Source organism: Protopterus annectens, chromosome 5.part0, assembly GCF_019279795.1.
Source record: "Protopterus annectens isolate FY-2018-M chromosome 5.part0, PAN1.0, whole genome shotgun sequence".
Taxonomy (NCBI): Eukaryota; Metazoa; Chordata; order Ceratodontiformes; family Protopteridae; genus Protopterus; species Protopterus annectens.
The window spans coordinates 244,642,155-244,667,618 of NC_056735.1; positions in this window are offsets into that span (position 1 = coordinate 244,642,155).

Genomic DNA, 25,464 nt, shown 5'->3' on the forward strand with positions numbered 1-25,464 from the left:
CAGAACCTGTTGTCAGCAGAGGCCCGAGGAGAAAATCTCCACATGCAGTACAATATAATACAGTATAATACAATCCAATACAAATGACATTAGGAATACTATACAAAATAAGTGGAAAGAACATAAATTATGCCACAAGTTATTACAATATATACTACACATCTAGACAATTCTTTATAGTTAAAACATTATATGCAGTAATAGTCACTCTCACCATATACATAGCCTAGATAGTGTCCAAAATAATATGTAGGTCGTGCAATGTAGGGCATTGACTATTATAGTACATGAAAAAATAGAATGTTGGTTTCAGTTAGGGAAATAATAGCAAGAAAGTAAGTGAGAGAGTTAAGAAGAATAGAGTCATTAAAGTCTCGGCAGTAGCTTAAGGATATGGTATAGAAACAGAGAAAGAGTTAGGAGAACCTTAGGATCCTGCAGACTTTGAGGGAGTGAAATGTGACAGAAGAGGAGGATGAGGCTGATCTAGAAGAAGAGGAAGAGCTGAGCATTGGGCAGGCTTTATGCAGGAGCAGAGACATGTATTTTTGAAATTATTTTTTTAAAGAGGCATTGAAATGGGTTAGGCCAGGCATAGATCTGGTAGCTAGAGGTAGTGAATTCCATAGTATAGAGACAGAGTATGAATACAGATAGTGACCTGGTTTTCTTCTACGTTTTGAGATAGCTAAGAGACTTTTATCTTTTGATTGTAGGGATTGATTTGGTGAGTAAGGTATGACTAGACTGGCTAGTGCAGGGCAGGCAGTAGGCTTGAAAATAAGGTTGTGCAAGGTGGATAGCTGAATAAAGGCAAGTTGGTTGGGGAGTTCGAGCCAGTTTATTTCTAGTAGCAGTTTACAGTGGTGTGTGTGATATTTAGAGTTTGTGGCAAACTTTGAATAGGGTAGATGTTTGTTAGTTAGTTAGGATAGGAGTAACGTAAACAAGGGAGGGTCGCATGAACATTTATTGTCAATAATAACATCTAGAAGTTTGGTTTCCTGCACTATTTCTATGACAGTGTTGTCAGACGCAAGGGTGTTGAAATGATCAGTGATAGAAGAGGTGTTTTTGGGGTAAAAGAGTAGTAGTTTAGTCTTCTTTGGATTAATAAAACAGGAACCACAAACTTGTAAAGAATACCATCAGGATGAAAGGAGGCAGCTGATCACTTTGTAGAAAATCCGTTTATTTAGCGCTTTCGTCCTTAATAAAAAAATTTCATCAGAATACTGAAAACGCACATAGCTCTATCTTTTATACCCAGCATGCTGTTGGTGTTAACTAAACAGTTAAAAAATGAACATCTTAAAGGGCTATGCCCCAAAATTTCCACTTATATACAAACATTCATTTCACCATGCCAAATTGTTAAAAACATGAAATACTTATAAAACTAAGGTTGCTTTTAGTCTTAAGACAGGACTGATTGCTATATTCTTATTTAACCCAGGGTAGATAGTGGCATTTGTTCGCAGTTGCCACTGAAGATCCTTGCATTCAAGGTAGTCATCTGTGGGTCCACCTCTCTGCCCCCCATCCACCTGGTCAATAATAATAAATTTGAAAAAAATGGTCAGTAAACTTCTGAATGTGCAGTGATAGTGGATTGTTCATTTCTTTCTTCATAATGTTATAATTGTGTTGATAAATTCTGCTTTTTAGACAATTCTTTGTTTTTCCAGTATAGAAAAAGTACATTTCTGACATGCTGCTAGATAAACAATGCTTCTACTATTACAGTTAAAGTTCTTTTGAAGTTTGATAGTACCATAATGTTCTAATCTTACTTCACTACAATCCAGTATACATTTCCACTGTGTACAACGTCCACATTTTTTCATCACCCCCACTTGCTGACAGCTAATCACTCTCTCTAGCATATTTTTTATTCAGATATCTTTACATTCCCCAAAATTATATCTGCTATTTTCTGTTAAGGATTCTGTTTCAGTTAGAAGTTGTTTGAGCCACAGAGAATTTGGTATAGTCAGTTTCCTTTGAGAATTAAATGTTCTGTTCATATTTGCTCTAGTAGCATATAGGCAGAGATTTTCTGCATGTTTACAGGTTAACACATTTCTATGTATACTGTTTCAGCAATTATATTTTTGGGGTAGAGAAATTCTCTCCTAGACTCTAAAGAAACATCAAAAGAATTCCATAACCAGGAGAAAAGGACACGATTCAAAGATGATATTTAACTTCATTTACACGTTCTGGTACCGCGGCCATTCGCCTTTAGTGGAACAACTTACTACAAAAAATCATCTCCTAATATACCAGCATTCTAATGAATTTCATTCAATATCAATTAAATACTTATTATCTTAATTAAACTGATTTCCTTAAAGTGCAATCACACAGTGCAACCACATAGTGCAAATTTTATGCTATTCAAACAAGAGAAAAAGAACAAAACAAAACATCTTTTATGAAAATGAAAAATACACACACACGTAACAACCTATATTTTTATGTGTATGTTAATTCATATGTATATACAAGTGTGTGTAAAAACCCTGTATTTCATTTTATATGTCGGTTTTATATAAAACATTCTTACCATGACATTACAAAATCACATATTCATGAAAAAAGACATTCTTCCTATCAACTATCTAAAAGTCGCTATTGAAGTTATAATTATATCCTGGATTGGATTTTAATTTCATTATACTTTTTATATAACTTCAGTAATTATAAGGTTATGTTACTGTCTAAATTCATTCCTCCAGGATTCAAAGTATGATAGTTTACTATCATCCTGTACTCAAGCTTGTTCATTTCTCTTTTAAAATTACCATTATAAACTTTAGGTCGTGCTAATACACTGAAAATAAATCCCCCCATTTGCCCTTTATGTACTGATGTAAAGTGGTAAGCCACTGGGCTATCCATATTCTTCCTTCTGATATCCCCAATGTGCTGTAAAATTCGAACCTTGACTTTTCTAGTGGTGCCCTATATACCACAATGGTTTAGAACAATTACACCTAATAATGTAAACCACCCAGCATGAGTTGCAATTAAAGGTTTCCTTGGCAAGATAACGTTTTTCATTAATCCTTTTACCGTGCAAATTTGTAACCTTCTCACATACAGAACATTTACCACATCTATACATGCCGACAAATCTGCCATCCCCAACCCCTTGTATTTTCCTATTCAACAATTCCTTTAAATTGTTGTGTCTACTGTAAGAGAAAGTGACATGCTTGGGAAAAAGATTTCCCACTGTTGTATCCTCAGTCACTATATCCCAAAATTGTCTTATTATTCCCTCCAAAATCTCAGAGAAAGCAGAGAATTTAGTTACAAAAATAGCCTGTCTTTTTCTGATGGCCTATCTTTGTCTGTACAAAAACGACCTGTTCTACGTCTTTGTTTACAAACCTTCTGCTTAGCTCTAGAGAGCATTATCTCAGAATAACCTCTTTCAGACAACCTTTCATATACCTCTCCCAAATAGATTTTCCTCAGTTCCTTTTCAGAGATATTAAAAAAATATCCTTCTAAACTCACCATATGGTAATGCTTTAATTAAATGTGGGGGATGCATACTGTCAGCATGCAAAAGATTGTTCACAGAAGTAGGTTTTCTGTATGGTCTATGTTGAACTTTATTCTGCCCATCTATATAAAATTCTTGATCTAAAAAGGTTATATTATTATCCATACATTGCCAGACAAACTTAAGTCCATGTATATTCCCATTAAGTTCCTCCATAAATTTTTCAAACCGTGATTTGTCACCCCTGCATACAAAAATTAAATCATCCATATAGCGTTTGTAATACATAATATTATTTACAAAAAATGGGTTTTGAAACATAAATAATATCTCAAATTCACCCACGTAAATAACAGCATAGGATGGAGCGAACACTGCCCCCATTGCCGTACCACTAGATTGTAAGTAGAATTCTTTTTTCCCACAAAATAATTGTGAGTTAAACTAAACTCTAGCAGGGACAGCAAAAATGAAGTACGGGGTCCATCCCCCATCATTTTCATTACAGCTTCCAAGCCCCATCTTTTCTGTATGTTAGGATACAACGCTGTTGCAACAACTGTGACCCAATAATAATCCGAATCCCACTTCATGTTATACAAATCTTTACAAACTTCACTGGTATTTTTAACATGAGATATAACACAAATTAAATATGTCTTCAAGTGGAAATCCAAAAGCTTGTTAACTCTTTCTACATATGAACCTATACCTGATATTATTGGTCTACCTGGAGGGTTTGTAATATTTTTATGAATTTTGGGAATAGCGTACAAATAGGGATGCTTAGGTTCATTCACAATCAATTTTCTGACATCATTTGATTTCAAAAACCCAAGCGTTCCCCTGCCTCCAGTAGTTCATAAAGTTGCTCTCCATACTGTTGCACCAGATTCCAAACTAGTTTTTTATATACACTTTCCTTAGATAACAACTCTAATACCATGTTTTCATATTTTTCAACATCCATAATGACCCAGTTTCCCCTTTGTCTGCTTCCTTTACAACTATGCTATCTAACTTTGTTCTCAATTCTTGAAGTGCTAACCATTCATTTTTATTAAGGTTGTATTCTTTTGGATTTATACAAAACTTGTGAAATTCACGTTCAGTTTTGGTACAGACAGTATTTTCAAAAACATTAATGGCATTTGAACATTTGGGAGGCATAAAAGAGCTGTTAGAAGGGAAATTAGGAATAGATATAAACCCATAACCCATACATAGGTCCCCATATTCATAGTCATGTTCGTCATTTTTATCATGAAAATTCATATCTAAATCATAATGATGTATGTCATAATCATAATCATGTATGCCCAAATCTAACAGTTCATCATTATCAGAAATGTCACATACATTCTCAACACGTGTTTTTTTCTTTATCATAAAAAAAGATTTTCAAATTCAATTTATGAACAAACCTCCTGACATCAAAAATGATGTCCGCTAATGTGGGGGTCCTAGTGGGTACAAATCTGTCCCCTTTTAACAACACACTAAGCAAATGAGATGTTAAGCATTCATGAGATAAATTCACCACATTTAGAGTAAGATCTTTAAAAGATGATACAAGTGTAATTTAATTGCTAGCCGACCTGGTTACGTCTGGTAATTAATGCTCAGCTGAATTAATATCAAAAAACAAACCATCATTAAATGAACTACCCACATTTAATGCAACCTCCACGAGATGTAAAACACCTGAGTGAAACATCACTTCATTATCATATGTCAAGTTATTGCTATTTCAATCATTGTTAATGTCAGTGTCATTGTTTTCATTAGTAGAGTTTAATGGAGGGAACTAAAAATGCGCCCTTACTGTTTCTACTTCTGTTGATTGTTGTTCCATCTCCCTCGACTCTTCCTGGAACGTGTTTATACTTGAGATTACACTATGTTCAAACCCTGGATGTTTTTTGTATGTCCCTCGACTCGCTCTGGTGAACTTTCATTGGTAATGTCCTCAAATGAGACACTCTTTCTGCTGCCACTGGTTTCAAATGAAGATACCGAAGATCCGTTGATGCTTTTGCTCATGCGTACCCTGGGTTTATTATGATGACGCCATCCTTTCCGTTGCCAAGTGTACACATTCTTAGTTTCAAAGTCTTTCATATCTCTATTTAATTTGCCCTTTTTATGTTTGAGCACATTTTGTTCTACCGTATTTACTTTTGCAGTGATGTCCTTAAATGTGCTCTGAAATATGTTATTGGAAACAGTAGCCTTTAGTTCATTCTGCAACACAGTAATTTCTCCCCGCAATTTTTCAGTAGTTCTGGTGTTCCGCTTGATCAAAATTTTAAGCCAGCCTAATGTACACTCCAATGCCACCTGTCTCCATTCACTCAGCAAATCATTCTCATCCTCAAAAACCCACCAGCGGGCAATCGGTCAATACGAAGCCCCCTGGGCATAATACCCAAAGAGACATATTTCTCCAACAGTTTTAAATCATAGTAGACAGTCACTTCTTGGACATAAGACGTTCCAACATAGTAAACTTCTCTGTGACACTATTATCTTCAGCAGAAGACCAAAAATCCGCACAAGCAATTTCCCATTCTCTCTCCACCACAAAATCAGCAAAAAGCATTCCATCATTGGTAATAGGTATAGTAGCACTGTCCAAACTCATGGTTATGCATAAAACACAAAAATATGATCAATCACCACAAATGGACTTCTCCTCTAACGAAACATCAAAAGAATTCCATAATTCTTAATTAAACTCATGTCCTTAAAGTGCAATTGCACAGTGCAACCACATAGTGCAAATTTTATGCTATTCAAACAAGAGAAAAGGAACAAAACAAAACATCTTTTATGAAAATGAAAAATACACACACATGTAATAACCTATATTAAGATAATAAGTATTTAATTGATATTTAACATCAAATACAGAAGGAATCACCACGAATAAACACCTCCGCTTGTAGCATAAAAACGTCTTTTATTACAAAATGAAAAATGAGCGCTTAAGCATAGTAAAACTATGCTTCTTCAGATTCTCAACATTTAATTGATATTGAATGAAATTCATTAGAATGCTGGTATATTAGGAGATGATTTTTTGTAGTAAGTTGTTCCACTAAAGGCGAATGGCCGCGGTACCAGAACGTGTAAATGAAGTTAAATATCATCTTTGAATCGTGTCCTTTTCTCCTGGTTATGGAATTCTTTCGATGTTTCTTTAGAGAAGTCCATTTGTGATGATTGATCGTATTTTTGTGAGATTCTCTCCGAGACAATGCTAATTGATTTTCTGTTGATAGTACTCACAATAACTCTCAGGATAGACTGTGCCTGCCCAGTCCAAACTGGATGAAGCCTGTTATCAAAGGATGACTGAATGTTTCTTCTTTTACTTTTCTCTAATCCTTTTATATTATCTTTCCATCATATGTCCTATAATTTTTTTCACTTTAATGCATGCAGTGTTCTGTTGCTTAACCTATGCTTGGCTCATTGTAGGAAAAAAATCCTTGTGACCAGCTCTCCTACATGAATATCCAGAAACAGTGCTTTCAGTCTGAATTGTTTTCTTCTTCTGCAACACATTTTATAAAATGATGCAGCTGTATATTCCCTATCACCAGCAGAGTGCCTTCTACTGAGAAATAAAGATTGCACATTTAATTTTATTTTTTATCAAACTATAATGGAAAAAATGTTGCATTTTGCTATTAGGAGAGTAGAGAGACCATTGAGAATATAAAGATTTTGGGAACAATTCAATCTCAGTACTTTTGCTAAGTGGGAGGGGTGAACTATGTGCCTTATTTATATTCATCCATTATATCCTTTCGACAGTTAGTATAGATGATTGCAGGTGATTTTTCTTTCTTTCTTTCTTTTTATTTTATTTTTTTTATTTGAGATAGCCATTAAAAGGGAAGGAACTAAAAATGTATTTATCCAATGCATTGCAGGACAGGCAGTTGATAGTTGGTGGTTAAGACCTGATAGTTGGTGGTTAAGACTTAGCTGGGGTAGGAGGTGTTTTTAATGGTTTATTCCACAGGCATCAGTTTGGTTATTGTCGATATGTACCTGCACTATTCATCCTTGTCATTCAAGAAAGCATATATACTCTGTCACATTATCGGTGACATTTTGTGATTGCACTAATGTAGGTAGAATGAAGCTGTGGTACCACACTTTTCAGAGAACTCCTGCAGAGACTAATTGTCTGCTATGCTAGCACAAAGTAGTCCATATGCTCAAACCAAGCTTCAACAAGGACTTTTCTGATGCATCAAAGTTTGCAATAAAAAAATGAGTGAAGCTAAAGACTGTTGAATTCAAGGACGACTAAGCTTGTTGGATGCAGACATGCTCATCCAAATGGCCCTTTCTGCTTGTAACTCTCCATTCTAACATGGAACTCTTTCATGGAAATACCAACAGAACAAAATAAGAGTAATACCATTAGGCCATGCATCCCATCTAGAATTGCTTCAGGTTTTATGCCCATTGCTTGCCTGGACAGGGTCTGGACAAGATTGGGGTCTAGGAAGATGCCAGTCACCTTAGATTCAGACAGGTATAAGAACTAACATAGGGTCACACCAGAACAGTAAGTAATGATTATTTTTGGAAAGTTGATATAGTTTCATATGTGGTCATTTGATAAGGTGCCATAGCCATTTCATTACAGAAACATCACTGAATGGTCTCTCATTGAACATTGTTGCTGTACTAGCTTTGAGGGTGTTCAACCTTTTTGGTAAAGGAGTATTTTCTCAACCTGAAATCTGAGTAACCTCTGAGTTTATGTAGAGTCACAGGGGTGTGAGGGTGCAATAGGCTGTTTTTCAAGATTTCGTTAAAGTCACATTCATATATTGTCAACATTATTTTTTGTTGTTTGGGACCATAATGTGTATTCCTTCCTTATTTGGACATGAATCCATTTTTATCTGGGTGCCCAACTAGAAGGGACTTAACAATATAGGATACTTGTCTGGTACTACAAAAATGAAAAAAGACACAATAATCAGCACCATCAAAATGGAGCCACGAAAATGGTGTGGCTGTGGCAAGTGACATCACTGTCAACTAAAGTACTAATTGTTTGGTTAGGAATTCCACTCTGGGGGTGCAGCTGCTAACACTCATAGAGACTTCTCCACGGTAATAGTCTGCAGAACAGGAACAGCATCAGTGCATTGTAAATGTAATATCTGTATGAAAACAGGTACAGTGCTTGGGGTCTATCTTTATAATAGCAGGAAGGCCAACATCTCTATGGGGTATGGGCCAAAAATCATAGAAAGTAGATTTAATTGCTTCAGAGGAAGACATTTAATCTAGTTGGAAGTAATCAGAAAACTAGGAAAGCCGAGGCCTTGTCACCCTACTGCATGTGACACTTGAAACAAGACAGCAGTAACACAGGTACCATAGAACAGACACTACCAGAACACTTTTTAAAAGTGAACCTTGCACAATCTGGCATAACCTGAAGGAATATTTTAGAACACTCATGTAGAAGAAGAGCCCTTCCTGGATGAAATGTTTCCTCCCCATCTCAGTGGGTAGAATGGCTTATTGCATCCTCTTTAGCTGGTAGACGGAAACTCATACTGACACTCAAAAAGCATCATGTGTCCCACACAGCATACCTAGTATGATAAATGTAACTCTCCTGGTGACAGCAGTTGAGTGCAGGTGTGTGTGGTGTGTTTTTATGCCTTGTCATGAAGTGTTGTTCTGTCTTTGACTGGTTCTTTTCTTATGTACATTGCTTACCGTGATCAACTCAAGCTCCCTTGACCATGACTTTGGTAAATTGGGCATTGGAAATGGATGAGCTGATTGATGCACAGATATATGGATGGATTGCTAGGTGGAGATTTTGTGGTGTAATGTCATTTGGGTACAAAATGCATCCTGAACATTAGAGCACATGTGAAAGACTTGTACAAGCAATTAATAGGCAGCATATTTGCAATTTCAAGCAGTTGTTTTTTAGGGGTATGGGACTTTTTGGACGCAGACATTTTGACCCTGGATGTTTTGACCTCTGCATTAACACATTCCATATCTAGATCTGTAGCACTTTGAATACAGTTTACACTGTTACACCCTAGTTAACAAGGCTTTATAATAGCTTATAACATTCAGTAAAAATAGTGAAAACATATGGCAATCATATACACTTGCGCAGAAAATAACCCATCATTAGACAGTACAAAATATTGTTTGAATTACTGGTCTGTAACCTGGTACAATCAGAGAAAAATCACGTTAGCAAAATAAAAAAATGCAACACTGTCTGGAGAATAAAACCAGCTTTAATAACAATTAAATGCATAAAACGTCAAATACGCTGATTAAATCTTCAAATACGTTAATTAAATGTGTTAAAGTTCTATGTAAAATAAATAATTGATTTCATTAACATGTTAAAAACTATTGTTAATTATATTGATTGTATTTAGATATTAAATAATATGCTAAATAATCATTTAAATATTAAAATATTAAATAATATATTACATTTCTATCTAAAATTCCTAATTAAAATATTAACCATTAAAATGCTTTTATTAAATTTAACTGGGGTAACATAATCCAGAGTCAAAACATCCAGGTCAAGCTGTCCAATAAATATTCTCATAGACAATAATATGAACTTTAATATGAAAGTGCATCCAATTGCATTGGGGCCAGACCATCCGGGATCAAACTGTTCTACTTCTGTCTTTTAGATGCCACAGCATTATGAGAAAAAAAGTTGTCTTTTTTTGGATCATTGTGGATCCTGATATCTGCCATACCTGAAAAGGTAATTTATTTAAGTAGATTCTACAATCTGAAGTATTTGCATTTTAGGAAAATGATGCATCTTGAAACTTATGACTTGTCTTAAGTAAGATATACCATTCACTATTGTAGTCAGCAATATTCCCTTACCCATTTTCTCTTCTGTCTCTCTCTCTCTCTCTCTCTCTCTCTCCCTCTCTCCATTGTTATTTGACCCATAACTGGTCTTATGTCTCTTCTACCTGTTGAGCTGTGCTGTTGCCAGTGTACCCTCTTATTCAACACACAGCAGTTTCTACCAGCACACATTTCAATGAACACAGCCACTATGGACAATAAAAGGGCAGTGGTGCCTTCATCTTGACTTCTTCCACAGCTTTACCCATCTGTGCTGGCAGTTAAAATTGCTTTTAAATAAATATTTTTCTTCGGTAATTTTTTTGTCACTTTTCATGACTCCGTTCTCATCATTGTAATTCCAGAAGGACGAATGGCCTTTTTAGCTGTTTAATTTGTCAGGGAGGCATCCTGCCCAGCTTTATGTAAGACCAGTGTTTTATAGGTGACCAACTAAGGCATTAAAGAAGCAGCTTGGAAATATGTTATAATAATATATAATAACACTCCCGGTCAACAAATGTAAACAAATGAATAAATAAATAAATGTTGATTGTGCTTCTCATCTGGATTTTATTCTACTATACTAGTGCTTGAAATTTGTCAGTACCATGCCGTCTGTGTTTCTATTTTATTTATCATTTGTTAGCCAGGTAAGTGGACTGTTCCAAGAACCCTTTTCAGTCAAGATCTAGGCTTCATGGCCAATGACCACTGCAAATATAAATAGAGGCACAGTCAATAAAACATTATATAATGTGAAACAGACATGCAAACGTAAGATGTTACATAGCAAAACATATACCAAAAGCAGTACATCAGGAAAAAGACAGATGCTTGAACAGGACTTTATATAACAATACATCTTCCAATGTGAACAGCTGATGACCTTCCAAGTAAGTATCCTGAAATAGTAGCCAATATCCTTGTCTATCCTGCTTAATCCTTTTAAATTGGTCAGTCCATTAATCCTATGTTCTCTCTCTCTGGAAAAAAATACACGTTATCCCTCTACACAAAGGAGGAAATTCAACAGACATTACTGATTTTAGTCCTATAGCAATCTCATCCCCTTCTCCAAAATATTTGAAAAAAATATTCAAAAACAACTAATAAACTATCTCCTACAGGAAGAACTCCTATCCCCTACATGACACAGTTTCTGTCCCTCCCATAGTATCTATACAGCACTTCTAACCTTTAGAGATACTGTCAATAAAGCTAAAATAATTGGCTAAAGCCTTCAACACAGTTTGTCACAGCATACATCTCTTCAAATGTCCTCACTAGTTTTATCTCTGACCACCATTCAATGGTTCAAAAGCTTCCAGTTTGATAGGTTTCAGTCAATAAAATGTTACTTCACCCTCTCTTCATACCTCCCAGTCACCAAAGGTATATGTCAAGACTTGATCTTTGGTCCCATCCCCTTAAACATTATCACAAACACCTTTCAGACATCCACACAGCGGGCCTCCCTAATACAATTCACAGATTACCCCACACTCGTTTGCACATCTGACAATGTAGCACACTTCCAAAAGCGTACTCGGATATCTTTAATAACTAATGAAACATGACTTTGTAACTCAAAACTCATACTCACTCCCCCTCAAAAAAATATTTATTTTTTTCCCCAAATTCTTCTCTCGTGAAGAAAATAAATTAAAAATCCTCTCTCTTAATAATACAACAATAGAAGTCACTTCTCAAAGCTAATTATTAGGAGTGATGGTAGAAGATATTTTCAGATGTGACCTACATAGAAATCTACATATAAATCTACATACTAATCTATGAACCTATGAACCTATAAGATATTTTCAGATTTGACTTACATATAAAAAATTGCATTAAAAATCACCAAAACTAGGGATGCTTTACTGAGTCAAAAACTTCCTCACCAATGCAAATAAAACTATAGTTTCTACTACTTACCTCCTCCACTCACTTTTTTATGGTGCTCCCATCCGGGTCTATGTTATATATTTGAACTTTCAAAATGTCGAATACCATATGTTTGATAACATATGGTCGATGTTTGAAAGTTTGAAGGCATACAAAAAAGGAAAAAAAGAAAAACATACCTTAACGGTGTGAGCAGGGAGGCAAGCCCCCCCCCCCCACACTCCCTTACTTAAATATATCAACTTCAAGACTGCATTTCAGTGCAAAAAAGGAAAATTCTCCCATTCTGCACTGTACGGCACCATTAAAGTCGACCTTCGAACTCTTGAAATGTTGATCATATAGTCTCAACCATATGATGTTCGACATTTCAAGTGTTCTTTTATTTGACATAGTCCCCTCCCATCCTTACTAACCTCCAATCATCATAAAAATCAAAACTTGAACAATGCTATAATCATCTTCTTTCGGCTTTTCCTGGTTAGGGGTCACCACAGCGGATCACCTGCCAGCTCATGATTGGCAGTAGAGTTTTACAGTGTTGAGTTGCCAGCCAGGCACCCAACCTTCCACATTAGGTACACACACACCTAGGGCCAATTTAGAGTCTCCAATCCAGTTACAGCATGTCTTTGGGAGGAAACCAGAGCACCCAGAGGAAACCCACACGATCACAGGGAGGACATGCAGACTCTGCACAGAAGGCACCCCAACTGAGGATCGAATCAGGGAACCTCTTGCTGTGAGGCAGCGACACTAACTGCTGCACCACCATGGCTGCCCTGAATGATGCTATAATAAATTGACCAAATGTGCAGCAAATGCTTCTTCAGAATCCACCACTGTTTTACACTAAAAAGCCTAAATTGGTTAAAACTACCCTGTCAACTAACATATGAACAGCTTCTTACCACCTATACAATTATCCAGCATCTATCTGCTTGTTCAGCACTAAATACCATTCCGTGCAACAGTGTTCCCAGTCAATCATTACAATTCAATGATCTAAAACTCCTCTCTACAAACCTGTCAAATCTGCAGGGCTTGGTCTTTACTTATACCATGTTACTTAGGGCCCGAACACCTTATCTGTATCCACAAGGTCAATACTCTCCCTTTGGTCCTTTAAAACCATTCTGAAAGGCTTTCTAGCCAACATCTGGCTCTGTTCTTACTTAACTCCAGGATAAACTATATTGCTCAACATGAACAAGTACCTTACACCTCCTTACCCTCCTTTCTTCACTCACTTTCTTGCTTCAATCAGTTTCTCTCTCCTGACTCTTTATTTCTAAACATACCATAACCCTATTTTTTTCTCTCGCTTCATATTGCAGGTCATGTTTGTATTATACTAAGTTACCTTTAGGTCTTTTATAAACTGTTAAAATTTATCTGAATATTAAATCATTGTCATGTAAGTTGTATCTACTCTTAACCAGTGTTTTTACTTTATGTCTAATTTGGTAAAATTATTTAAACTGTAGATGTGTTTGTGTTATTTTTGAACATTGTAAAATTATTGTTCTTAAAATGCTTTTGTAATACTTTGGAACTTTTCTCCCCTGGGCCTCCACTAAAATAGGCATCTGGTAACCAAATCAGAATAAATAAATAAACTTGTATAATGGCAGAAAAGAGAATTGTAAATCAGTTGGTCCTTGAACCATGTGACAGAACAAAGCATGTAAGTAAACCATGTAAATAAGGTTGGGATAGAAGGCAACTAAATAGTGCATAATTTGATGCGAATAGACATTTGAAGTAGCAGAAAATAATTCTGAAAATAACGTTGAATGGGCATTCAGTACCATTGAAGAGGTTAATAAAGTAGTTATTCACAAATAACTACACATATACTGTGTGTTCTAACATGGGACTAATTGGTTGCTAAAGAAATGTGAAGTACTACCTGTTACACGTAGGAATATTTTTACATTGCAGTTAAGTTTACTATACCATTCTTCAAACTACTTTTCCAGTTATGAAATCAACACAGGAGTAAAACAATAGAATATTACTGACAAGAAAACATGAAATCTCTCTCTCTCTTTCTTTTCAGTCTCTAGAAGACTTGTAATGGTCTTCTTCCCCATCTCATCTTCCAGTTACTATGATTTTTTTTCTTCTTCTGCTATCTGTTTAATGGTCAGCCATACAAAAATATTTTTCATCATACCTTATTCTTTTATGCAGTGCTCTTGTTTCATTCTAAATGCTTATTATTTTCTATTTTATTATAATACAAATGGTCTCAAAGAGTTTCTGTGCTGACACATTTGTTTTGTAAACCTTGTCTTCTCTGATGTAAATTTATGGAGACACATACAATAGTACACACCATGGTGAGAGCATTTAGTGGTGGGATACTCAACACCAGCAAGTTCAAATAATAATAAATATACTGTATATCTAAGATAACAGACATGCTGCTGCTACAAATTCTATTGCAACTCACTTCAGTTTAGAACAGTGATGGTAAACCTATGACACACATCAAAGGTGTCACACCACAATGTTTTGGGTGCCACACCAGCGTTCACCAACACCTGAGTTACCAAGAAACGAAATTAACAAAAATACAAGACATATGCATTTATCTATTAAAACTCAGCAACAAAAAAGTCATTAATTGAAGTTAATCAAATCAAATGCAATGTGTTCCTTTTTTCAGTTCTATTCAAAATTGCTATTAGAGGTAGGATAATTTTTTGTACACTGATTTAAGCCCAGTTATCAGTGCACATATGTTTTCCATATTGTAGGTCACTGATTTTTCTTTTACTTTCATAATACATAGCAGCACACATGATTGGACTGTATTTTTAAATAAAGGAATATGTAAAAAAATAGTTTCTCTTTTGTTCGGGGGGGGGGGGGTGACACCCAAGCAGAGTCAAGATAGACATTTTCCGAATTTTTGACATGCAGATCCCAAAAGGTTCAACATCACTGATTTAGACAGAAATCATTTTCACCATCACTGATTTAGACAGAAATCATTATGCTCTATTTTTTCACTGCCTTAATGCTGTCATATATTGTAATGTTTTGGATATTTCATTATGTGAGGAAGTATGGTTTATTTTTTAACCATGATTTACTTCAATCAAATGATATAATAATGATTTAAATATGAAATAGTATTAATGATTACAAATTAAAATATCTGTTGTGAGTATATTTATTATAAGTATTTATCTGCATAACAAGTAAGATATTTTATTCAGTTTTGCATTTAACTTTATTCATACTCCTTCAATATATTTATTGGGGAGACATTTCTATTGATTAGATCTTTAAGAAGAGGCTTCTTCTCTTTGCTTGGTTCACTTATCAATATTTAAGGTTCTATTTTTCTATATTGTTAACAATTATGTATCAAAATTATACCTAGTCAAATTGCATGGTTTTATTTTTGACTTATAATACAAGTTTATTTTAATGCTCCAATCTACCATTTTCTGTTTTATCTGGACTCTTTATTTAATTAGTAACTACTGGGGAGAATTCTGTTTTGCAATGTTTTCAGTTTGTTTATTCACCCTTACTTACATTAATGAATGGGAACAGAGATTAGTAATGCATTTGATCATTTGGTTTGGGAACATATGCTACCGGCAATATTTTGGGAATGTAATCTAACTTAAAAAAGAACACTCCTGCAGTACTTAATGATTTGAAATTATACAAAGAAAAATAAATCACATGTTGTTTAATTATTTTACAGCAATATTTATTGCATGAAGTAGCCCCTCAGTGTCTAAGAGTTAATGTATGATGTTCCTCTTATAGCCATTCTAAGCATAATGCTCAAAAAATAGATAACATAGTGGAAACCTTGAATTTGTTACAATTCTTATAGTGCATAATAAGTATCAATATAGGCTACAAAGGACTAAAATTACTAGCTTAGACAATGCTTTGCCTGAATGTCTAGATATGGACTTATAATCAATGAATGACTGAGAGCAAGGCTTAATTGATGAACAACAGTATGAAATTATGGCTGCTAACAAGAAACACCAAAAAACTGTTCCACGATCTGTAAGCACTCAGGATGATCATGATTTATAGTTGTCAAGAATCTGGAAAATTAGAACCTTAAATATTGACAAGTGAACCACTCAGACAGTTAACTCAGAAGAGTAAATGATTTGAAGAAGGCATGTATTTTCTCCTGGGAATCATGTGGAAGGCAGTTTCATCACTGGGCTGCCTCTAGACTTGCTGGGAGATCTAAAGAAAATGGTGTTGCATTACTGCTGAGGAAACACTAATTATATTTAACAACTTGTCTGAGATATGAAATAACACTACAAGCCATTGAATTAATGACGAACAGGAATTATGCATTGCTTGAACAGTACATATTTTGCAATAGGGAATAGAATTTCTCTGCATCCATTGTGCAGTTCCCCTAGTGTTTTCTGAACAGATTGTCAAGTAATGATTTGAGGAGTGGTGAAGTGGATAAATCAGACTTTATCCAGTTTGACAACAGGTTTAGAATTTGTTACAACATCTAAGCATTCTTCCCCTTAAATAGTTTTGGATTTCTGCTCTTTATTTGAAAGTTGTAACTAAAACAGATTTTTGCTTTGAAATCCCAGACTGTTTTGCAAGATATGTTTCCACTGGCTAGGATGACTGAAGCTGTGCAATTAAAGAGCCAAGGGTGTTTGCCCTCCTTTTTCAGACAAATAAGCATCAGCTTTCTCAATGTTGTGAGGCATGATACTGTGCTGTACTTTAAAAATGTTAAGTACCACATCTTTTATAATTTATTAAAGGCTGAATGCAATGCTTTAAGGCTTAATCATATGATGGTGGTTGTAGTTATTGTCTTTCAGCTTTTCCCGGTTAGGGGTCGCCACAGCAGAACTCCGGTCTGCTAATGATTGGCAGTAGATTTTCACGGTGCCAAGTTGCCAGCACGACGCCCAACCTTCAATGATGGGCACGCCCATTCACGCATGTCTTTCGGAATGCCACTCGACCCACGGGGAGGACATGCAGACTCCACACAGAAGGCACTCCCCACACACTAGCTGAGAATCGAAGGGGAGAACCTCTTGCTGTGAGGCAACAACGCTACCACTGCACCACCGCAGATTACAATCTTATGATGGTGGTATTCTTACAAAACCTGCAGATACAAGGAGTAATGTATGAATTGTACATGTGTATGTGTTACAGATTATTGGACATTTTGGAAAAAGTATTAGACATCCAGAAAGTCCTTTAGGTAGAATACATCAAGAATGGAGAGATTTGATGGAAAATGCTATTAATAGAGATATTATGTCTGTAAATGTAGGGCTGAAACTTTTTGTTAGTGAAACCTTTTTTTTTATGCTTATTTTTTTATAATTTTCCTAAAATTCATAAAAAAAAATTTGGTATTCCTAAGAGCTGAAATGTTGTGGTATGGCTTAGGCCGGACAACGCAATTCTGAAACGGGAACATCTTAGCTCGAATTAGGAGTTTTGAATGACTCTCTGCATAATGTGACATTTTTTTCTGCATCCGAAAGATTTCAAGCCTGCATAAGGTATAAATAACAATGCTTGTGATTCCCTCCTAGGGTTTCCCACTCACCTTCCCATTTGTCAGTCTTCTTTTTAAACCTGGTGATTTTAAGCTTCCTACCACTACTGTAAATTGAGCTTAATAAGCTCCTCCTTTTCTACACTGCTACTGATATCTTGAATTTTTATTTGAATTATTTATTTGCATTTCCTTGTGCTTTTATAAAAAAAATTGCATTATGTCTCTTATTGTCTGTTGCACTGATTTACTTCATCTGAATTCATTATCTAGCTAGCTGTTGAATAAAATAGTATATTTTTACACTCTAGCAAGAACTTGCAAGCACATCAAGGTCAGTGGATTTTCCTTCTAGTGCACTGGAAGGTAATCCAGTCTGTCTAGGTTGAGGAAACACTTGAGATTTCTGCATGCAGTTTTATTGTCTGGATAGCTTATTAATAAGCTTATCTTGTTTTTAGTGCCTTCATAAATTTGGTACAATTGAGTGGCTCTTGGCTTATTTATACAAAGTGAAGTACTTTTATTGAATAATCACACTTTTATGAGCTGTTTAAGGTACACTGCTGTATCCATATCTTTAAGTTTGTATGTGGTAGCACTTCACTCCAGAAACTGTCTTACTATGCTTTTACATTAGGAGGACTGAGATTATTCATCTAGTGGCTGTAGATGTTTACCTGGACTTTCTGAGCTGGGAAACCCACAAATGGGCTCTATGTATTATTTGCTTGCACTTCTCTTATATACTGTGACTGTACTTCAGCAGTTAAAAAAACTGTACTGCTTACTGCTCCTTTGAACTGTATTTTACTACTACATTTGTTGCACTTTGACTGTATTTCACACCAACTACTGCTTTTACTTAAGAAAAGATCTTTCTTCTGTTTTATTCCGTTGCTATTATTAATTCAAGAAAAGCCGTGCTGCTTTTTACTCTGCTACTTATTTAATTAAAAAACATCCCCCATTATCTGTTGTTCTGTTGTACTTCTGTTGGCCATAGTATAGACTGGATTCTGAATGGATGAATTCAGTTCTGTTTGTAGAGTGAGCACTAACAATCAGGACATCTTTTTGGAGAAGCCCCCCTGCACACTCATGCAGGAGTATACAGTAGGACTATCTAATTGAAGGTTACTGTCTCAGGGCTCAGTCTGAGCTATTTCATTGGTGCAGGGCTCAGTTTGAGTTTTTCATTAACTTATTTGTATTTACTGCTTTGCCTTTGCTTGCACGTAGCTCACCATCATGCAGCACTGAGCAGAGGGGGTAACGCTTGGCAGTTAAAGATGCAAAAGCACTGGTAGAAGTATTTTCCCTTAGAAGCAGCTGCTATCTAGCAGAACAGTTCTTGAATAGCTCTCAGCTGTTCAGTGAACCACCCAACAGAGATTTTACCTCTTACCTATCAATATCAGAGCCTATAAATACCCCACTTTATAAACCTCCTTCTGTAGTCACTGTAAAATAACTCTGCCTGATGCCTCAATCTTTTTCTACTTATCTACTGAGATACGAGGTTAAACCTTGCATTATGGACTGTCATTTTCCCTTTGTTACTTCCATCCTGGCAGATGTCAGTTTTTGAGGCAGTGTAGCAACTCCCTCATGTACATTGACAACCCCTTACATCTAAATCACTCAAGTACAGTTGTGAGAGATGCTTCTACAATAAGAATCTGTAATCACTTCTCTCTCGTGTCCATAACAGCAACACTAAACAGGTTGTCAGCTTGCACATCACAACTCCTATTGTTAATATGCACCCAACACATAAACCTTTATATGCAGAGTTACTCTTCTGAAACATACCTAAACACCAGAGGCCTCCAAAACACAAACATGATACACCTAATACAACTCCCAAAGCACCCAGTACACATAACAACACTAGCATCTGTGTCTCACCAAATAAACCCTTAAAGTAATGCACAACTATTACAAATATTTTAGTTATAGGTGACTCTATAGTGAGCCATACTAATACCTCATTCACCAGGTTGAACCAGAAGAAGGTTGCAGTCAGCTGTCTGTCTGAAGCCAAGATTCACTGGATCACACATGCACTCAAGTCTTTCAACAAGTACCCTTATGACTCTGTCAAAGTTCATGTTGGTGTGAATGACTTGAGATGGTTTCACTTCAGAATGTCGAGTTACTAAAAACTCGAATTTCATATGGCCGAGACCATATGATCGAGTATTCAGAAACTCGAAATTCTGAAGTGAAATAATAAAAAAGTCAAACACATCATTTGTGCCCCCCATACCCCAGAGTGGGAGACTTCCTGTTTGCTCACTATATTGCGATCACAGAAATGGTATGTTTAAGTAGGGAGGGTTCAGGGGGACTTGCCCCCCTGCAAAAAACTTATTTTCAACTAAATTAAAGTCTTTTTAATACTTCACAATTTTGAGTTTCTGAAAACTCGATCATATGGTCTCGACCACATGAAGTCTGAGTTTTCAGTAACTCGACATTCTGAAGTGAAACCCTTAAGACATACCTCCCTGGACTATATGAAGAGAAACATGATTGAACTGTCTAAATATGTGTTCCAGGTGAGTATGTCCCTAGCTTTGAGCAGCATTTTACCCACACCTAGGATGATACCACAATATAAACAGAAAATAATTGGCTTAGTATTTGGTGTCATTCAAAGGGGATCCAGTTCCTGTCAGCCTGGGATGACATGGTCGATAGATCATGCTGCTTTGCCAAAGATGGTCTTCACCTGGCACCTCTAGGCTTTTGATTGCTGGCTAAGGCACTTGCCTCGCACATAATGCCTTTTTTAGGCAAGGTCACAACAACAAAATTCCTGATGTGAAAATATGAAAAACAAAGAATCTAAGGGTCATGCTGCTAAATGCTAGGAGATTAAATCATAAACTGCACTCTCTAGAAGCACTCCTCACCCTGGAAGATGTTGATGTCTATACAATCAAAGAAACCTAGTTCAAGGGTGCAGAAAGTACCCTGGACTTGCAAGGCTACAATGCCTTCCACACTTTCAGACCACAAATTAAAGGTGTGAGAACCAAAGTAGGTGGAGTATATATCATTAAAGATAATACACCTCTAGACTAGTTAGAGAAGAAAACTCTGTGATGCTACTCCAAGTATAAATGACCATGGGTAAGGCCCCCCCTTCAGGTCATAATCAGTTACAGGTCCCCTTCCATGAACCAAGATGCCCACACAGCTTATTTAGACATACGTGGGACAATTAAGGTACAACCAAACACCCTAGTCATGGGTGACTTTAACTGTCCTTCCATTAACTGAGAAACTTATATGAACCCAAAAGTTCCTGGAATTTGTTAACTCAAATGCCCTGAAACAAATAGTGCACCACTCCACAAGGGGCTCCAATATTCTAGATCTGGTCCTCATCAATATGAGTGATCGATGCAGCGCTTCAAGTATAGGGCCAACACTGATTAAACCAACCATAAATCAGTCATTTTTGAAGTAGCAATAGCACCAGAACATCTCAAAGGAGAAGTTAGGCTAAAAAACTTCATCAAAGCTTACTATACTGTCTTAAGGGAAGGTATGATCGACTTCCATGCCCCAGATTCCAAAAGTGGCATTGATGGCTATACTAAGGTATACACTGATGCCCTGTATAAACATCTACACAAATGTATAGACAGACTTGCCATATAAGGATTAAAGCAAGATCCTCAAGGAAAGACAAACCATCCTGGTAGACTTCTAGCATTAATAAATTATACAATAAGTGAAAGAAGTTGCTGTCTAAAAATACAAAAGTGAGATCCCAGAACTGAAGATCACCCTGCTCAACATAAACAAGCAAATAAGACAACTTGTAAAATCTTCAAAGAGCAACTATGAGAAACATTTAACTACCATAGCCAAGGATACCATAAGGCTATGTTCAGCTACGTCTGCAACTGAAAATGTAGTACTCAGATGTGTGTTGAACTAATTGTGGATGGCATCGGACACACTGACCCTGCGGAAGTTGCAAACCTGAGAGCAGACAGGTTTGAGGAAAATTTCACCCCCATATCCCCCCAAGCATACCACAAACCATGCATTCATCATCTCCTCCTCCATGCATCTTACCTATCAATATCAGAGCCTATAAATTCCCTCTTTTATAGATGTCCTTCTGTAGTCATCCTAAAATTACTCCCTGCCTGATGTCTCTATCTTTTTCTCTTTATCTGCTGAGATACTAGGTCAAACCTTGTGTTATGGACTGTCATTTTCCCTCTGTTTCATCTGCCAGCCTGGTGGATGTGAGGTTTTTAGGCAGTGTAGCAACTCCCTCATATACATTGACAACCCCTTACATCTAAATCACTCAAGTACAGTTATGAGAGATGCTCCTACAATAAGAATCTGTAATCAGTTCTCTCTCGTGTCCATAACAGCAACAATAAACAAGTTGTCAGCTTGCACACCACAACTCCTATTGTTAATATGCACCCAACACATAAACCTTTATATGCAGAGTTACTCTTCTGAAACATACCTAAACACCAGAGACCTCCAAAACACAAACATGCTACACCTAATACAACTCCCAATGCACCCAGTACACATAACAACACTAGCATCTGTGTCTCACCAAATAAACCCTTAAAGCAATGCACAACTATTACAAATATTTTAGTTATAGGTGACTCTATAGTGAGCCATACAAATACCCCACTCACCAGGTTGAATCAGAAGATGATTACAGTCAGCTGTCTGTCTGGTGCAAAGATTCAGTAGATCACACATGCACTCAAGTCTCACAAAAACAAGTACCTTTATGACTCTGTCAAAGTTCATGTTGGTGTGAATGACATGAGATGGTTTCACTTCAGAATGTGGAGTTACTGAAAACTCGAACTTCATATGGTCGAGACCATATGACTGAGTTTTCAGAAACTAGAAATTCCGAAGTGAAATAATAAAAAAAAAAAGTCAAACACATCATTTCTGCAGGGGGGCAAGCCCCCTGTACCCCATAATGGGAGATTTCCTGTTTGCTCGCTAAAGTGCAATCATGGAGATGATATTTTTAAGTAGAGTGGGTGCAGGGGCACTTGCTCTCCCCTGCAAAAAAACTTATTTTCAACTAAATTAAAGACTTTTTTTTAACACTTTACAATTCTGAGTTTCTAAAAACTCGATCATATGGTCTTGACCATATGAAGTTTGAATTTTTAGCAACTCGAAATTCTGAAGTGAAACCCTTGAGACATACCTCCCTGGACTATATGAAGAGAAACATGATTGAGCTGTCTAAATATGTGTTCCAGGTGAGTATGTCCCTAGCTTTGAGCAGCATTTTACCCACACCTAGGATGATACCACAATATAAACAGAAAATAATTGGCTTAGTATTTGGTGTCATTCAAAGGGGATCCAGTTCCTGTCAGCCTGGGATGACATGGTCGATAGATCATGCTGCTTTGCCAAAGATGGTATTCACCTGGCACCTCTAGGCTTTTGATTGCTGGCTAAGGCACTTGCCTCACACATAATGCCTTTTTTAGACAAGGTCACAACAACAAAATTCCTGATGTGAAAATATGAAAATCAAAGAATCTACGGGTCATGCTGCTAAATGCTAGGAGATTAAATCTGAAACTGCACTCTCTAGAAGCACTCCTCACCCTGGAAGATGTTGATGTCTATGCAATCACAGAAACCTAGTTCAAGGGTGGAGAAAGTACCCTGAACTTGCAAGGCTACAATGCTTTCCACACTTTCAGACCACAAATTAAAGGTGTGAGAACCAAAGTAGGTGGAGTATATATCTTCATTAAAGATAATTACACCTCTAGACTAGTTAGAGAAGAAAACTCTGTGATGCTACTCCAAGTCTAAATTACCATAGGTAAGACCCCCCCTTCAGGTCATAATCAGTTACAGGTCCCCTTCCATGAACCAAGATGCCCACACAGCTTATTTAGACCTACGTGGGACAATTGAGGTACAACCAAACACCCTAGTCATGGGTGACTTTAACTGTCCTTACATTAATTGAGAAACTTATATGAGCCCAAAAGTTCCTGGAATTTGTTAACTCAAATGCCCTGGAACAAATAGTGCACCACTCCACAAGGGGCTCCAATATTCTAGATCTGGTCCTCACCAATATGAGTGATCGATGCAGCACCTCAAGTATAGGGCCAACACTGATTAAACCAACTATAAATCAATCATTTTTGAAGTAGCAATAGCACCAGAACTCCCCAAAGGAGAAGTTAGGCTAAAAAACTTCACCAAAGCTTACTATACTGAATAAGGGAAGGTATAATCAACTTCCATGCTCCAGATTCCAAAAGTGGCATTGATGGCTATACTAAGGTATACACTGATGCCCTGTATAAACATCTACACAAATTTATAGACAGACGTGCCAGATAAGGATTAAAGCAAGATCCTCAAGGAAAGACAAACCATCTTGGTAGACTTCTAGCAATAATAAATTATACAATAAGTGAAAGAAGCTGCTGTCTAAAAATACAAATGTGAGATCCCAGAACTGAAGGTCACCCTCCTCATCCTAAACAAGCAAATAAGACAACTTGTAAAATCTTCAAAGAGCAACTATGAGAAAAATTTAACTACCATAGCCAAGGATAAACATAAGGCTTTGTTCAGCTACATCTGCAACTGAAAATGTAGTACTCAGATGTGTGTTGAACTAATTGTGGATGGCATCGGACACACTGATCCTGCAGAAATTGCAAACCTGCTAGCAGACAGGTTTGAGGAAAATTTCACCCCCTATCCCCCAAGCATACCACAAACCATGCATTCATCATCTCCTACTCCATGCATCTTACCTATCAATATCAGAGCCTATAAATTCCCTCTTTTATAGACGTCCTTCTGTAGTCAGCCTAAAATTATTCCCTGCCTGATGCCTCCATCTTTTTCTCCTTATCTGCTGAGATACTAGGTCAAAACTTGTGTTATGGACTGTCATTTTCCCTCTGTTTCATCTGCCAGCCTGGTGGATGTGAGTTTTTGAGGCAGTGTACCAACTCCCTCATATACATTGACAACCCCTTACATCTAAATCACTCAAGTAAAGTTGTGAGAGATGCTCCTACAATAAGAATCTGTAATCACTTCTCTCTCGTGTCCATAACAGCAACACTAAACAGGTTGTCAGCTTGCATACCACAACTCCTATTGTTAATATGCACCCAACACATAAACCTTTATATGCAGAGTTACTCTTCTGAAACATACCTAAACCCCAGAGACCTCCAAAACACAAACATGCTACACCTAATACAACTCCCAAAGCACCCAGTACACATAACAACACTAGCATCTGTGTCTCACCAAATAAACCCTTAAAGCAATGCACAACTATTACAAATATTTTAGTTATAAGTGAATCTGTAGTGGGCCATACAAATACCCCACTCACCAGGTTGAATCAGAAGACGGTTACAGTCAGCTGTCTGTCTGGTGCAAAGATTCAGTAGATCACACATGCACTCAAGTCTCTCAAGAAGTACCCTTATTACTCTGTCAAAGTTCATTTTGGTGTGAAGGACTTGAGATGGTTTCACTTCAGAATGTGGAGTTACTGAAAACTCAA